Here is a 7,198-nt window from a genome sequence, read left to right as displayed (position 1 = left end):
AATTTCTTCATCCCTGAAAAATGTTTATAAATTCCTGGGGAAAACCCTGCTCTCATGAAATTCAGGTTTTCGACAAAGCAAATATGCCGATACTCTGACCAAAACCCAACCCTTGTTTCACCAGAAGGAACCTCCTGGGTAGAAGACATTTGTAACATTGTTTTCTAACATTACTTGGATCAATCAAGTATGTGACACTGTTTTTAAATTTACAGTAGTGAGAACTTCATACATTCTTACTTCACTGTAACTGCACTGCCTTTTGTCTTGATGGGTCACAGAAAATTTATTTTACTGAAAACTTCAGTAGTAGTATAGCAATCAATTTGTGAGAAATTTGTGCAAATTAAATGATATTCACTTTAAACCTGACTAACACAGGCTCAAAAAAAAATTTGCTTAAATTAACAAAAATAAAATCTGTGTGAAAAAAAGGAAAACTACCCTTTTTTCTGTCTCCTTTATTCCCTCATCCTGCAATAACAACCATAATGATTATTCTTTTGCCACTGATCCATTTTGATATGAAGCTAGGATTACAACATGAAGGAAATCAGGGCTACCAGTCAACAGACACAACCTGAGATCCAAGTCAGTCTATAGTGGATGGATGGACATTTACTCTATTTAAGGTTAGAGTTCATCAGACCTTTAAACTCCACACATTCAATTAATTTATGCATTGGGGTCTAAGGAGCTTTTGCGGTTTTTTTTTTTTTTTTTTTTTTGATGGTGAGGATAGAACCCAGGACATACCAAATGCTGTAAAATTGAGCCGCATCTCTAGTGCTGTTTGTTTATTGCTATTATGAGTGCTTAAAAATGAGCAAGAAAGCCTTGCTAGATGTGTGTGTGCTTGAGTCCCCTGTTTGTAACCATCTGTTCTCCTTATAAATAGAAATATGGGGGTTCCTTCCCTTGGACAGCAAACAAATGGGTAAAAACACAACTCTGAAGATCAATTGCCAGCTTTTTTTTTGATAGGCTCAGGCGAACAACCGTATGGAGGAGACAAAGTCATAAATAATACAAAGAGATTACGTAGAAGTTAGAAAACCTGTAATGTTTCTGCTTTAAAAACCTGAACTTTTCTACTTTTATACCTGAATTTGGGTGACTCCTGATCTCTTAGAACCTCAACATTTTCTCCTGCCCAGAAATGACCTCTGAAGAATAACACAGTTTAGAAAACAAAAACCAAACACACTAAGAAGATGACTTAACTCCCTGCCCCCCCTGCAGAAAAAAAGGGACTTTCTTTTTGCTAAAGCAAGACTCTAATCAATCTTTGGGTTTTTTAGGAACACCTGATTTAACTATGGAACTTCCTTCTCAGAGAGTCCCAGTTGAGTCCTGAAATAAAGACAGCATCAAAGGTGCAGTTCTGGTCTTTCCAAACTGGCTTTTGGCCTACTGTGCAGCAGCTGATTCTGCAAACTCAGTGGCAGTAAAGGAGGTGCTGTCCCTGTTTGCATTGTGTGGCTGTGTTAATCTACCACCCATGTCAAATTGCCTCAGCACTAACTGTGTTTGAAAGGTTAGGCTTGTGAGGTGGATGAGGATTTGGGGGAAGGGTACGGAAAGCTTAGCTTTTCTTATCTCATTCAAATTGGTTTGTTCATTTCTGCTATCATGTGTCCTAAAAAATCAAGATGGGTGATCTCCCGGGAGACCCTTGGTATATTCCCCTCTGTCAGCTGAGGATTATATCTCACAATCAATCTGTCCCCTAGTGCTTTATACACATCCATTTAAAATAACTCCAGTAACAGGATCTTTAATTGACTCAGGGATGGTGGGGGACTTCCCTGTATGATTGTCCTTGTGGTTCAAAGGAGAAGAATGAAGTTGATTCTGTGCCTTGTGTCTGAGTAACAATATGTGAAAAGATTCATTTAGTTCTTAATCCTTGTGGAGGATCTGAAAGGAGCTGGCTGTTTAACAGCCACACAGTATTCTTTCGAGCTGTTTTTCTTATTTATGTCTTGGTTGTTAAAGCTCTAACTGTTCCCTGCATTGTTTAGTGGAGAAAAGAGGAGAGAGAGATAAAAAGAAAGACAAATTGGTATTAGTAACTCACAAAGCAGTGACTCCACTTAAAAACGAAATGTACCCAACTCTTGTAGGAGGTTAAAGTTTGGATTGGAATATTTTGTGAGACACTACAGAATAAAGCCTCCTGCATGATGATCAGCTTCTTGTGGAGAAGGATTAAAAGAATAAAAGTAGACAAAGAAAGACAGCATTGTGAGTAAGCTGATGCATATAGAGACCGTTTGACCTTGCCCAAATGGGTCCCTTTTAGCTGTGCCATTCGACATGAGCTCAAGTGAGCACGGAAACAGGAATAAGTGTTCGTTGAGCTAGGTGTTTGTTTCATAAGTATTGCACAGTTTATATTTTACATGTATTTTTTAGGACACACGATAAAGATTTCTTCTCACCTCCCATTTTTCCACCACATCTCTAGACGTACATCAAACTGAAAACATTTTAAAACAAAGTTGGGGGAAATGATACCAAAAGCTTGTATAAGGTAATTATTATAAGAAGCAAAATAATTTTCATCTCTCAATACATAGCAGCAATGTATCTCTGCCTGTTCTTGATTGCTCTTGTTCCTCTTGATGTCACCCCCTGAAACCATGGGAGAACTATAGCTTAATCAAAGCTCCTAAATCTTCACTGATGCTAAAAGTAATCACTAGCTATCACATTTCCATTTTTTTTTTTCTAGAGTAGTGAATGGCTTAAACATTCCAGTCAATGTAATTCAAAGTTTTGTGAATAAGGAACTCAGATAGAAAAAGTATGGTTTACTGAGATGTGGATTTTTCTTGCTGTACTGGATCACAATCCCAGACAGAAGAGAATAGGAAAGTAAATACATGAATCAAGTCACAGCAAACTGAAGTGACCTATTTCATTAAAGTAGGGCAAGCTTCAGTGAGGAAAAGGCAAAGTCCAAGACATACACATAAGCAACACTTAAACTACTAAAAGATGCAAAAACAGTAACTAGTACCCACTAAAATCTCAATTTTGGTATTCATCTCTTCATTTTTTCATCATACATTTTTAAATCAATTAATAACATTTTAAAGGAATTGACCTGTATACACATTTTCTTTTGAAGAAATTCTGAGTGATAACTGAAGTGATTTCTAAAGAAGAAATTTTGAAAGGTATCTACAGTGAGCTATGTATCACTCACCCAGGGATCTATAGTTTCCAAGCATAAGGAAACATGTAGCCAAAAAGAACTGAGCAGCATAAGCTCATGGTTTTAATAAGCAACTAAATGATGAGTTCTTTCCCTTAGTGCAATTACGTGATTTCATTATTGTTAAAAAATGAACAAAGCACTTGGTCTACTAGTAAGTACTATCACAGGATATATTATTTACAGAAAATTTTAAAGTATATTGTATCTTGCCTATTGTATCTCAGGAATGTCTAATGGTATGTAGGAGTTCATGTCTAGCTAGACTGGAATGCAATATGGTGATGGATTCCATGATGGGTACCTAAAGGGGTCTCACAGCAGTGAAAATCTTCTTTGAGAGACTTGGGTGGCTCTGCTATGACTCCTCTTGAGATAATTTTGTAGAAAGGAAACTCATTCCTAAGGATCATTGGTCTCTTTCCATAATGTTGTATGAATGAGTTATTAACCTGTTTTTTCTTCCATTTGTTATAGTGAAATCCCTGATTTAGTAGTGATCTTCTTTCTAATTGGTAGAGGTCAACTTTTGACCTCTTTCTTCTACTTCATTATTGTTACCTTAGATGTCCTATGGGATCTTTTGATGAGCCACAAGAATTTGGGCAGAGTCTCCCCAGGGGATTATGTGACACATGATTTACCTAAAAATATTTTCATGTACGTGGCTGAGTATTGCTGAGCATTAAAGATTTACTCAATGGCAACTCCCTCAGTTGTATATATCACATTGACAAGTAGATTCAAATCACCCTTATCTTTCCTTTTAGAGACAGCATAAAAAACCCTTTAAACAAAGACCCAGGGCTGGGGATATAGCCCAGTCATTAAAGTGCTTGCCTTGCAAGCATGAGGACCTGAGTTCCATCCCCAGGATTCATATTTTAAAAGAGGAATTGGGGAGTGGTAGTACATACTGTAATACATCACAGGTGAGGAATGTAAAGACAGTCATAAACCTGAGGCTTGCTGGACAACCACCCTAGTTTACAGGGCAAGTTCTAGCAAGTGGAAGCCTCTGTTTCTGTCCTTTGTGAGGAAGGACATTTGAGGTTGTCCTCTGACCGCCACATATGGGCACACGTGTGCATACTTCCACACACGAGCACCCACATGTAAGAACACACATACACATGTATGTGAATACACACAATGCAGCTAAATGAAGTCTTTATAGTATTATCTTTGAAGATTATTTTTCTGTGTATATATTGATAGTGTTAGACCTATGCATGATCTAGACACACTAAACATGCTATGAAATTTCCAGCAATGAAGAACTTTATAGGTATTAGAATTTTATTTTTATCATTTTTAATTTCTTTTTCAAAATTATTATTTTTATTTTATATGTATGAGTGTATTGCCCACAAACATGTAAGTGCACCCATGTTGTGTGATGCCTGCAGAGGTCAAAAGAGAGTGTCAGATCCTCTGGAACTAGAGTTACGTATGGCTGCTGTTGGTTGCCATGTGGGTACTGAGAAGCAAACCCAGGTCTTCTGCAAGAACAGCCAGTGCTCATAACCACAGATCCATCTCTCCAGCCCTAATACCTAAATTTTAGAAAACCAACCACCTGTTTTTCAAAGTAGAGCCTCACTAACTTGGGTTTATCTTTTGTGGTCTTTTTTTTTTTTCTTGAGACAGGGTCTCCCTGTAGCCCCAGCTGGCTTGCAACTCACTATGTAGAACAGGCTGGCCTTGAACTCACAGAGATCCACCTGCCTCTGCCTCCAGAGTGCTGGGATTAAAGTCATGTGCCACCATACCTGGCTTACTTTGGTTTATCTTGATCTTACTCTCAAATCTGAAGTCCCTAATCACTCCCTTCTGAATCTAACCACCATGGTGGGGTTACTGAATATGTTTTCCATATTAGGAAAATGATTAAAAAGTATTTTTAAATTCTGTAAAGGTTAAGTCTTGTCTTAGATCTCTTTATACCTTTTCATTGTCCATTTACCATGCATGGCACATGGTGTTTTTGACATATTTACTGATATTAAATATTACGGATTATATACAAGTAAGTAGCAAAATAATAAGAATACATTATTCAGCTGGAAAAACACCATTGTGGTAACTTTGGGTGAGTTAATGTCATTCAGTGAAATACTAGAGGGAGTTAAGCCTAGATTCAGAAACATGGACCCTTGAGTATGCTAACTCGTGAAGCCCACAGCTCTCTTGCAATATATCTGATCTGTACTATGGCTTTGCTTTGCAATAAAATTTCCTTGGCATTTTTGAAGGAAAAAAAAAACAGAAAAAAAGAGTTAGAAAAATGAATGGTAGGTTTTTATAACTTTCTAAATTTACAAAAGGTGTCACAACATAACGCTGAGCCTAACTGGCCTCAACTCTCTAGCAAAGCAGTTTCAAAGGAACAGGGCAGAAAGGATTTAACATAGGTAGTTACACCCGATGTCATCTAGATGTTTCAAGTTGGCCTGTATTCCAATTCTGCATATGTCTTATTGTAGTCTTTAACCCAGCACTGCTCTACCTTCTTTTGTAAAGCTGGTTGTGACACAACTGGGCATTGTACCATTTCCAACCTAAGACACCTGTGTAGGTATATGCAATAATAACCAGTTTGGCCATTTATGTAAATACATGATGAAAATTGGCTGCTTTTAATAAATTACACAGGCAAATGAATTGGCTAACTGATGAAACATGAATAGTTCATGTTGCAATGGTCTTACAAAGGCTATGAGTGGGTGTTGGAAGAGTTCTCAGTGTTTATTTGTTCACTGTATTAAGCTCTGCACAAGGTGACCCTTGACGTCATATGATAGCCCAACAGTATCACAAGATGCCTTTGGTCTACTGGATGAGTTTGAAGAATAGTTGAGAGCTGTTCGCACATTGACTTCCAGATCTAGAATGAGAATCGGTCATGGAAGTCAGTCTACACCTTGAATGAAAAGACTGATATTTAGTACACATAATTATTTCTTGCCCAGAGCATGATTCATTTTCATCTTAGCGATGCTTCACATATAAAGTTTCTTTTTGTTGCTATTTGAATCAATAAACATTTTTCATTCTTTGAAAAGTTGTGATGGATCATATGCTTAGAGTGTGTGCTGTTCCTTATGAGGATAATTAAATGCTTGTTTTATTCCTATACATATAAATATAAAACAAGATGTGGCTTCACAACAACTTATAGATTATCAAGATCTGAAGCATGATTTTCTAGTGTTAATCTTTTTAATTTTACTCTAGAGAATTTCATGCATGTGTATTATGAAATGTAACTATATGTATATATCTATATACTCCAATGTGCCTCCTTAACACTGCCCAAATTCCCCCCAACATGTCCCCCCTCTCAACTGCATGCTAGTTTTTTATAACCCACTAAATATAGTTAGTACTGCCCATACCTGTATGCATGTGGATCCATTCACTAGAGCATGGGGATCCTTTCAATGGACACATCCTCATAAAGAATGATTTTCTCTTGTACAGAAAAAAATCAACTGCCAGTAGCTTCTAGTAAGTGATGGGGATTGAAGATTATCTGTCACATCTGTAATAGAATTATTACTAGCTTGATCTTGTGTAGGTCTGGTGTAGGTAAATTTAGCTGCTATGAGTTCGTGAGTTCAATAGCCAGAAGACAGCATGTCATAGTATTACTCCCCATTGTCCAGGTCTTACATTCTTTCTACCTCCTCTTCCACATTGTACCTTACCCTTGGACAGGGGGAAAGTGGGTTGACAGACAGGTCCCATTTAGGGTTGAGCACTCAGTCTCATTTACAACATTGATCAGTTACGCATCTCTCCATTCACTCCATTTGAAACAGAAGCTTCCCTGACTGGGTTTGAGAGCAGTCTGATCTGTGAGTATGAACATAAATATTTAGACAACATTTGACAGCATGATCATTTAGGAAACTAGTAGTAGCAGACTCTACCATAAGGCCTATGATCTCCCCAGTCATTTATTCATTTATT

Source organism: Nannospalax galili, unplaced genomic scaffold (assembly GCF_000622305.1).
Source record: "Nannospalax galili isolate Female #2095 unplaced genomic scaffold, S.galili_v1.0 scaffold329, whole genome shotgun sequence".
Classification (NCBI taxonomy): domain Eukaryota; kingdom Metazoa; phylum Chordata; class Mammalia; order Rodentia; family Spalacidae; genus Nannospalax; species Nannospalax galili.
The sequence above is the reverse complement of the archived record's forward strand: the minus strand, read 5'-3'. Positions refer to the sequence as shown.